Below are 10,465 nucleotides of genomic sequence, written 5' to 3'. Positions count from 1 at the left end.
TCCCTTTTTCTCTTCTCTCCCTCTCCCTCTCCCTCTCTCTTTTGCTCTCTCTTGCTCTCTCTCTCTCTTGCTCTCTCTCTCTTGCTCTCTCTCTCTCTCTCCCCCTCTCTCTCTCTCTCTCTCTCTCTCTCTCTCTCTCTCTCTCTCTCTCTCTCCTTCTCTTCTCTCTCTTTTCTCTCTCTCTCTCTCTCTCTCTCTCTCTCTCTCTCTCTCTCTGTCTCTCTCTCTCTGTCTATCTATATCTATCTACATGTCTCTCTCTCTATCTATCTATCTATCTATATCTATGTATTTCTCCCCCCCCCCTCTCTCTCTCTTTGTATGTGTGTGTGTGTGTGTGTGTGTGTCTGTCTGTCTGTCTGCCTGTCTGTCTGTCTGTCTGTCTCTCTCTCTCTCTCTCTCTCTCCCTCTCTCTCCCTTCTCTCTCTCTCTCTCTCCTCTCTCTCTTTTCTCTCTCTCTCCTTTTCTCTCTCTTCTTTTCTCTCTCTCTCTCTCTCTCTCTCTCTCTCTCTCTCTCTCTCTCACTCTCCCCTCTCTCTATCTACCTCTCTCTCTCCTCATTCGCTCTCTCTCTCTCTCCCCTCTCTCTCTCTCCCCTTCTTTTTCTTCTGTTTTTCTCTCTTCTCACTCTCTTCTCTCTCTCTCCCTCTTCTTCTTTCTTCTACTTCTCTCTCTCTCTCTTCTTCTAAACATAAACTATTGTATTTCTTATTTCCCCTTGTATTTTTTTTGTTTTTGTGTTTGTTTTTTTGTTTTCTTCTGTCTCCTCTCTCTATCTCTATCTTATTTTTTTTTCTCTCCCCCCCCCCTTCTCTCTCTTTATTTTTTTTTTTTTTTTTTTTTTTTTTTCTGTCTTCTCTCTCTCTCTCTCTCTCTCTCTCTCTCTCTCTCTCTCTCTCATCTTCTTCTCTCTCTCTCTCCTCTCTCTCTGTGTTCACTTCCTCCAAAACCTTTTGTTTCTCCTCTCCCCCTTTTTCCTTTTCTTGGCCTCTTTCCTTCTTCTTTCCCATTCCTTCCTTTTTCGCCCCTGCGCCTTTTCTTCTCTATAAAAAAATTTCCAACAATGCCCCACAAGACCATTGTTTGGTTTGCAAAAGCCCATAAAGACAACCGACCATTTTAATAACTTTTTTTCAAAAATTGGAAAACTAACTTATGAGCAAACAATTGCTTCAATGTTACAACACAGATCAGGCAAGGCTTACAACTTATTTTTTCAGACCACAACCAGTGAACATAGAAACAATCATCTTAGTAATAAAACATCTTCGCGAAACAAATGCTGTAGGAGCAGACGGCATTGCTTTGCGCTTTATCAGAGATAGTCTACCTGCAACTGTACATTATCTGACGGTCATTATTAACACCTCTCTGATTACTGGGTCTTCCGTCGCTTTGGAAACATGGTATAGTAACACCAATTTTCAAATCGGGGGATATAGACGATGTCAATAATTATCGCCCTATTACTATACTCCCTATCTTATCCAAAATTCTTGAAAAAATTGTAGCAAATCAACTGACGAGTTTCCTGGAGGCCAATGACTTATTATCTAAAACACAACATGGTTTTAGAAATAGGTTATCTACTGAAACAGCTTTACTGAAAATTACTAATGAAATTTATAATAACATAGACAAAAGTCAGGTAAATTTGCTCACATTATGCGACCTTTCCAAGGCTTTTGATAGTGTCAACCATGATATTCTCCTTAACAAATTAGTAAATCATAAAATTGATACCTTTTGGTTTAAAAGTTATTTAGATACAAGGACCCAATCGGTAAGAATCAATAATGATATGTCATTAAAACAACAAGTACCTTTTGGTGTTCCGCAAGGCTCTATTTTAGGTCCGATCCTATTTACAATTTTCACAAATGATTTATCAACAATAGCCCATAACTGTATTTTAGTGCAGTACGCCGATGATTCACAGTTTCTTCATAGTGACTCAGTAAACAACCTAAACACGTTAATAAGAAACACTCAACATACTCGTACACAAGCAAAATTATATTTTGACACAAATGGCCTTAAACTAAACCCACATAAAACTCAATGTATATTCATAGGTAGTCGGCAGAACATAGCTAGAATTCCCAATGACACAATCATAGAATTTGAAGGCTGCTCTATCAAACCGAGCACTTCAGTGAATAATCTAGGAGTACACTTAGACAGCTTCATGAGATTTGAACCACACGTTGACAAAATACACAGGAAGGTAGTGGGTACCCTGATATATCTTAATCACATAAGAAATCAAATCACTACTGAAACTAGAATCATGGTTGTGCAAACTCTAGCTCTAAGCATAACTAACTATTGTTCAAACATTTTGGGATCGGCTAACAAGATCCAGATGCAAAAAGTGCAAAAATTACAAAACTTTGCTGCCAGAGTAGCACTAGGTAATATCAGTAAACTTGATCACATCACCCTACATTTAAAAAAATTGAAATGGTTAAAAGTCAATTCTAAATGCAGCTATGACACATGTGTATTCATTTACAAAATCATTCATGGGAATTATCCAAAATGGTTAATGCCTTTACAAACCGTAGGGAACACATCAGGTGTCCAGACACGTCAAGTAAATTCCCTTTTGTTAAGAGATCGAATACCTATACAGGGGCACGTCAAATGGAAATACGTGGACCCAAGATATGGAGAACAAATAATATAAGAGACATTAACAGCTTTTTTAATTTTAATAAGAAATTAAAAGAAACACCTCTTAAATACACAGATGTAAATATAAATGTATTTATGTAAAGAATAACCATTGTAATTTTAAGGAAAAAAGTTTTTTTGACTTTGATTTGACTTTATTTCTCTCTCTCTCCCCCCCCTTTCTCCCTCCCTAAGGGGGAAAAATTCACGGAGGGGGTAAAAACCCTGACCATGGACCCCGTGGTTTACAACGCGGAAACCCAAATCCCAAATGAACCCCCCCTCAAACGGGGGCGGGGTCACAAAAAAACCCCTGACCTCGTTTTCGAAGTTGTACCACGCCCGCGCGGTAAAGGTAGCTCCCCCCTTCCTCCCCCGGCGGCGGGCCCCACACCCGGCGCACCCCTTTTAGAAAATCGAGCGTCGTGTAACTTTGGGGGCCCCCTTTTTCTTTTTCCCCTTTTCTCCAAAGGTAAAACCCTTTTTGTGGGAAAAGGGTTGCACCGGGCAGCCCAACCCCACCCCGAAAAAAAATCCGGTACCCAAAAGAATGCAAAAAAAACAAAAAACCGAAAAGGTAATTTTTTCCCCTTTTTATTTTTTTTTCCTCAACGTTTAAGCTTGTTTTTTTATTTTATACGAATATCATTTCATTTTTCCTCCCACGCCCCACCCCCTACCTTTTTTCGTTTTGGGGTCACGGGGATTAAAAAAAAGGTTTTTTTCCGTTTTGACCTGACCCCCTTTTTTTTTTTCCGGTCGGGGCACGGGGGAGGGGTTATGAATGCGGGGTTCCCGTATTTTGGTTGTTATTTTTTGACGCGGGGAAATTAACCCATAGAATTGTTACATTGTTTTTTGGGGGCCGTTTATCGGCGCTAGACGAAGCTGTAAATTTTCAAAAAATTTATTATTAAATATGCGGGGGATCTTCCCCTTTTAATCACAAAATTTGCCCGATAGCCCCGGGGGTTGCGAAAGCCAAATGATCTGGCTCCCTTTTAAAGGGTAGGTACAATAAACCAATTTATTCTTTGGCCCCTTTTGGTGGTTGACCCGGGGTTTTGCCTTTAATTAATGTGGACTGGGTTTTAAAGCTAAAAAATTTTTATTCACTTTTTAAATCACCCCTTCTCTCCCCCCTCAAGTCTCTTATGTTTTGGGTACCCCAAGCGTTTGTGTGATTGGGAAAAATTTATAACCCTTTTTGGGATTTTGCGAGCGCCCATCACCAATACCAAAAAGAGAAGTTTTTTATATTCCTGGCTGATGCTTCAGTCATATAGGTTTTGGGTATAGGACCCCCGTTATGAGTTTTTTAAGTCTGACGGCAAAGCAGACTGTCCACGGCAGTTAGATTTCACCCCGAGAAGATTTGCTGAAAAAAAGTTGGCGAATTTTTTTTTTTTGTCACCATTCATTATGCGTACATTCTGTGATATATTATATGTTAATCAATGTGGTATTTGAAATAATCTTAAAAGTGCATTGCAAATTTTTCATTTTGTTTAAAACGCTAATATTCGTGTTTATGATTCATTCTCTGTGAGGTCACTTGCCTTCCCTCTCCTTTAAACGTAGCTGCACCCCACGTTAACCACCACACCTTCACCTCACCAACACGCGGGAAAAAAGCCCGACCCTTTTTCATTAAAAAGGCGGTTCGTCTTGTGCCCGTAAAGTTTTTATTAGTATCTCTTACCCCCGCAATTTTTTCCCGTCGGACGAGGGTTTCTTTAAAATGTACAATTTTCTCTTTTTTCTTATCTGTGTGACGACTAGGTTAAAATAGATCTTGCGGATCCCCGATGTCGTTCCTTATCTTTCTCATATTATCAAGAGGTGGGTATTCAAGTCAGGTTTTTGGGACCCTACTGACGCTCCCTCTTATTTTTCTTTTTTATTTTTGGGAAAGTAAACACAAAAAAAAAAAAAAAAAAAAAAAAAAAAATTTAAAAAAAACAACATTTAAACCCGCAAATTTCAAAAAAACCGGCTAGTGGAGTAACAACCCCCTCTTCTCTGTTGTCTTTCTTTTTCTCTACTCGGCCCCTTACGTGTTGTTTGGTTCCCCGCATATATTGCGTCGGACCGACAGGGCACGGGAGAACTGCTACAGTTCCGGCACCTTAGGATCCGTGGGAAGGACGTAATCAAAAGATCCCATGGGCCCGGACCAAATTTTCGTCAAAAAAAGGTGTTAACCCCGTCCCAGTGTAGTGGACGGGTTGCCTCCGGATCCCCCTAGATCCAGCGAAAACCCCACTTTGCCGAGGGACCAGCGCCCCCGAATGGTGCTAGGGACGCCTGGGGGAACCCCGAATCCGTCAACTCCAGGAGTCGTAGGCAGGTATAAACCGCCCCCAGATGCCGCCCCTGCCCGACACCCGTAGATCCGGATGAAGATTTCAGGCGTGTTGGACGCGGAAAGATGGACGAGTCTGTGAGAAGTGTGGAGAGGGAAACCCCCCCGATTAGGGCCTGGCCCGGACTCGGGAGGTCTAGAAATCCCAATCAAGGGGGGCCCGTCGAACTTTCGAGGGGTTGTGGACATCAAGGGGCAGATCACCAAGGCCGGAGGATGAGGACGACAGGGGAGCAGCCCCGAAAAGGGACCAGGACAAAAAGCACGAGAACGAGAGACCCGCCAAGTTAGGTCACCTTGAAGGGGCCCCCGAGGGGGAGGGGCGAGAGGTGGGCCCAGCAATTTTAGGGTGTGGTAATTCTACAGGTTTTTAAAATTATTTCTGTTACCAGTGAAAAACGTGGGTGTACCACCCGGGCCAAAGCCCAAATAAGAAACCCCCCGCTCAGCGAGGGCGGAGGGCACTTTTTTATCTGACCTCTTTGCCCCAGATTCGTGCTAAGGTCCCCCTCGCCTCCCCCCGGGGGCTGACGTGACCTCCCGCGGCCGATTACCCGATAACTAAAAAAAGTCGTGTTTTATACTGGTGTGCCAACTCTCAGAAATAAAGGTCAAAACGTTAAAAAGTATAAACCCCCGTTTACCATTTAAAGGATGAGCTTTTTCACTCCTCTCTTGCTTCTCTTCTCTCCTCTCCTTCTTTTTTTCTATTTATTACATGTCTCTCTTCCATCATGTCTATTATATCTATGTATTTTTTCTCTTTTCTCCCCCCCCCTTTCCTTTTGTTTTAGTGTGTGGTTTGTGTGTGTGTGTGTTGTGTGTGGTGCTGTCTATCTGTGTCTGTCGTCTGTTGTCTCTCTTCTCTCTCTCTCTTCTCTCCTCTTCTCTCTCTCTCTCTCTCTCTCTCTCCCTCCCCTCTCTTTTTTTTTTTTTTTTTTTTCTTCTTTTCCTTTCTTCTTCTCCCCCTTCTTTTTTCTTCTCTTTTTCCGATGACAATTTGTATTATTTAATAAATTTTTTTACTTTAAATTTTTTCTTCGAATAATTTTTTTTTTTGGTTTCCCTGCAACCCCCCCATGTATTTTGGCAAAAAAAGGGGTGGTTTATAATAAATTTCCCCAAAAAAAACAACCACCCCCAGAAAAAAAACCACACACTTATTTTTATAAATTTTATATTTTTTAAAAAAACAAAAAACAAACCCAACAAAAAAAAAAAAAAAAAAAAAACAACAAAAATTTTAATAAAAAATAAAATGAAAATATATAAATAATATTTAATATAAAATTTTTTAAAATAAAAATATTGAAAATTTTATATATACATATATTATATATAATTAAAAGGGTTTTTTTTTTAATTTTTTATAAAGGGTTTTTTTTAAAAATTTTAATTTTTTTTTGGGTTTTAATTTTGGGGGGTTTTTTTTGTTTTTTTTTTGTTTATGGTTTTTAAATTTTTTTTTTTTTTTTTATTTTTTATTTTTATTTTTTTTATTTTTTTTGTATATTTTTTAATTTTTTTTTTGGTTTTTGGTTTTTTTTAAAAAAAAAAAAAAAAAAAAAAAAAAATTTTTTTTAATTAAAAAAAAAATTTAAAAATTAATAATTATAATTTTTAAAATATTTATTAAAATGGTGGGGGGGGGGTTTTTTTGGGTGTTTTGTTTTGTTGTTTGGTTTTGGGTTTTGTTTGCCACCCCATAAGAAAAGAAGTTAACGTTACTTCTTCCCTTCCCCTTTAGAATGAAAACCCAAAAGACAGGAAAATTCCGGGGGTTTTTTTTTTTTTTTTCTTTTTCCCCAAGCGGGTTTTTTTTTCCCCCTTTTTTAAAAAAAAATTATTTTTTTTTTAAGAAGCTCTCACGGTTCCGCCCCGTAAAATTGGGGAGACCTTGCCCTCAGACCCTAAAAGCTAAATTTTCACCAAAAAAAATTTTTAAATACCCCTAAGTAAAGAAATTTTGTATAAGGAAAAATGACTGGAGAGCACGTTGGCCGCATTGTACTTCGCCAAAGGATTTCGCAATGCGTTCGGCTCCGTAAAAAAAAACAACAACGTCGGTTCCGATTCTTTCAAATATATGACGTTTTTCATCGAGATTACAGACACTGTCCTGTCGCTTATTACGAGAATGGGCATAACATTTACACTTCCCAGATGTATTTGTGGCCGATTTAAGAAAGAAAAGGAGAGAAAAGAAAAGAAAGAAAGAAAGAAAAAACGATGAATTTATGGCCGATTTAAGAAGAAGAAGAAGAAAAAAAAAAGAGGATATCCTTATATAAAAAGCTTTCAGAAATGGCGCCGAGCTCCCCCGTTCGATGAATTCAATGTCACAAATCCTATAGGCCATAAGAGACATTGGCGATGCTAATGATTTATTAATTTGCATCGGGTGATTCGAGAACAAATGAAGGTAATTACCGGTATGTGTTGGATCACAGTAAACCAAAAAAATTAAGCGAGCCGTTTACGTTTTGTTAAAGAACGTAAATTACCTGAATGAGCATACCCGTGATTAGAGAGAGAGAGAGAGAGAGAGAGAGAGAGCGAGAGAGAGATAATAGGGATATATATATATATATATATATATATATATATATATATATATATGCACACATATATGTATATATGCATATATATATATATATATATATATATATATATATATATATATATATATATATATATATATATATATATATATATATATATATATATATATATATATGATGTACATATACACGTTTTCTTTTCAAATTCTATTTTATATGGGGATATATAATGTGATATAATAAAACATATTCCATATCTATGGCCATAATATGATCCTAAGAAATATCTCTCACAGTTAGGTAATATAAGAAAACATGCGAACATTTTCACTAGATCGTCATGCTCGAGCAACAAAATATTTATATTGAAAAATTTCACTACTATCGTAGATAACAATATAGAGGTTTACCTTTCTATGTCTAAGCTTTTCATTAACACATTTCAATATGTCCTGCACAGGCTACAGTAGTCATCATTGTTTTCATCATATGATTTATGCTTTAGCCTTGCGCATGTTCAGGCCTCCAAAACTGTTCCATGACGAATGAGATACGGGAAGTACCTCAAAAAGATTCATGTTTTGCTGACAGAATGTGCTTGTATGGTTAAAAATACACCACGTGGTTTTATACGTGATTGATAATTTAATATAATTCAAAAATAAAATTATATTCGTCAACTTAAGCACGATTCCTAGGAACAGGGGTGGAATCAGACCTTTGACAAGAGCGTAGAAACACTGGCATCGTTGCTTGCCTAGGGAAATGTCACGAATGAGATTAGTGAGAGCTTTTTGACAGTGGAAATAAAAGCTCGGGTAAAACCCCCAATTTTCTTTACAACACAATTTGATGCTGTTGCCAAATGCTTGACTCCATCCCTCTCCCGGGAATCTATTACCCATTATTTTGGACTTCTTGGTATAACAAAGTCTCACCTAATATAATAATAAAAAAACAGATTACCTCATTTTAAGAATACCGTTATAGCTAAAACTTATATGAAAAAAGATAGAAAAACCGCTGCATTAGCAAGCAACCTCGCACTTTTAAAGTATCACTTTCACTAGTTTATACGAAATACAGGTACATTATGATATGATTTTACTATTATGCATTCTAGTCTACGTGCTTTTTAACTATTAGCTATTGTCCTTTCATATCTGCCACCCAAAGCTCAGCCCCGCCCCTTTGTGTCGTAATAAATAGTATAGTGACGGTGGAAATGTTGGCTGGTGAATCAAGGAGCTGCAGCAAAGGGTAGACTATATTCCGAGTCCTGATAATTATTGAAATAAAAAAGAAAACGATTTTTGATTTGAAGGGAAACTTTAATAAACACGAGAGAGAGAGAGAGAGAGAGAGAGAGAGAGAGAGAGAGAGAGAGAGAGAGAGAGAGAGAGAGAGAGAGAGAGAGAGAGAGAGAGAGAGAGAGAGAGTGAGAGAGAGAGAGAGGAAGAAGATTCCAAATTATGGCTCTAAAGATATGCATTTATCTTACCAGTACATGGTATTTAAACATACACATAATATTAACCTTATTTTCCACTTTTTATATTGCTTAGTGTTTGTATAGGCAATACCCATTGTAAATAATCTCCTTTTATGAATCTATGAATGAGTATATATATGTTTTTTGTCTCTCTTCTTTTGCTTTCAACCATTTCAGGTTGCATCTGATAGTCTCTTTGTGGCATGGTTAAGTGAGACACAGCATGCCAAATTTAGGGCGATTTATTCAGGAACACATGAATGCATGGTAAAACACTCTTCCGTGCTGATACTATGGAAGAAAAAAACACGATATAAAAACTAGATTTAATGAAAATGATACTACAATTTCGAAATCCACCTGGATTCCATACTTGGGTCTGAGGATGGAATCCAGGTGGATTTCGAAACTGTAGCCTCACTTTCAATAAATCTAATTTTTATATCGTGGGTTTTTCTTCCTTAGGAACACATCTGCATGAACGAGACAATATCAAACCGGTCGCTCCTCTGCCCGCTCACTTGCTCTCACGTCTCTCACCTCTCTATTCACGCTATCGCACCACAAGTAACTATCCTTGTACGTAACAGGCTACACATCCCACACTCCCTTCCAGATAACAAACAAACAATTATAACGTTTATAATATCCTTACAGACGTTCGAGGAACAAAAAGGAATTTCACTTGTAATATCCAACATGAGCAGATTAGCATGCTGATGAAAATAGATTGAATGATCACAGAAGGGAAAAAAACACAAAAACAAACCTAAATAATGTATACATTTGAAATCTAACATTAGTATACTCTTCCTGTTGAGCATATAGTATCTGTGCCAACATACACGTGTATTGTGAATTGATTAACGTTGCAAATAACCCGGTCGACGATTGGTTCTCCTGGGCCTTCTTTCATTCCCCCTGGCTGTTGCTGCTGGCTCCACACTGGGCTGGTGCTCGACCCTGCCACGCCTCTCGCCTCTCGCTGGGTTCTGGCCTCGGTGCTGGCTTTGCGCGCAGGTGACGTCTGCTTCTTCTCGTTGTGCGACCGCTGCCCTCTAATACCACCGGGTACTGGCGGTGTGGGTGGACGTCGACGACTCTACCAGTCCTCTCCCTGACAGGATCCTGTTACTGCCCAGATACTGTCCAGTATGTGTCGCAGTGAGATGCGCAGCTCGTTCTCTCTCCCTCGGGTTACGCCGCTGGTATGAATTCACCAGGTACCGCTGTCTTGGCGCCGGTACGCCATCCCTCAGCTGTCGTCCTGCTGCCAGCTGGGCGGGTGACATGTCTCCATTTATAAGGGGGGTGTTGAGGTATTGCATTTACGCCTCTGTTACTTTACAAGTGTTCAACAGGCCATCTGTT

The sequence above is a fragment of the Penaeus monodon genome, chromosome 43 (assembly GCF_015228065.2).
Source record: "Penaeus monodon isolate SGIC_2016 chromosome 43, NSTDA_Pmon_1, whole genome shotgun sequence".
NCBI lineage: Eukaryota > Metazoa > Arthropoda > Malacostraca > Decapoda > Penaeidae > Penaeus > Penaeus monodon.
Note: the sequence above shows the minus strand (reverse complement) of the source record.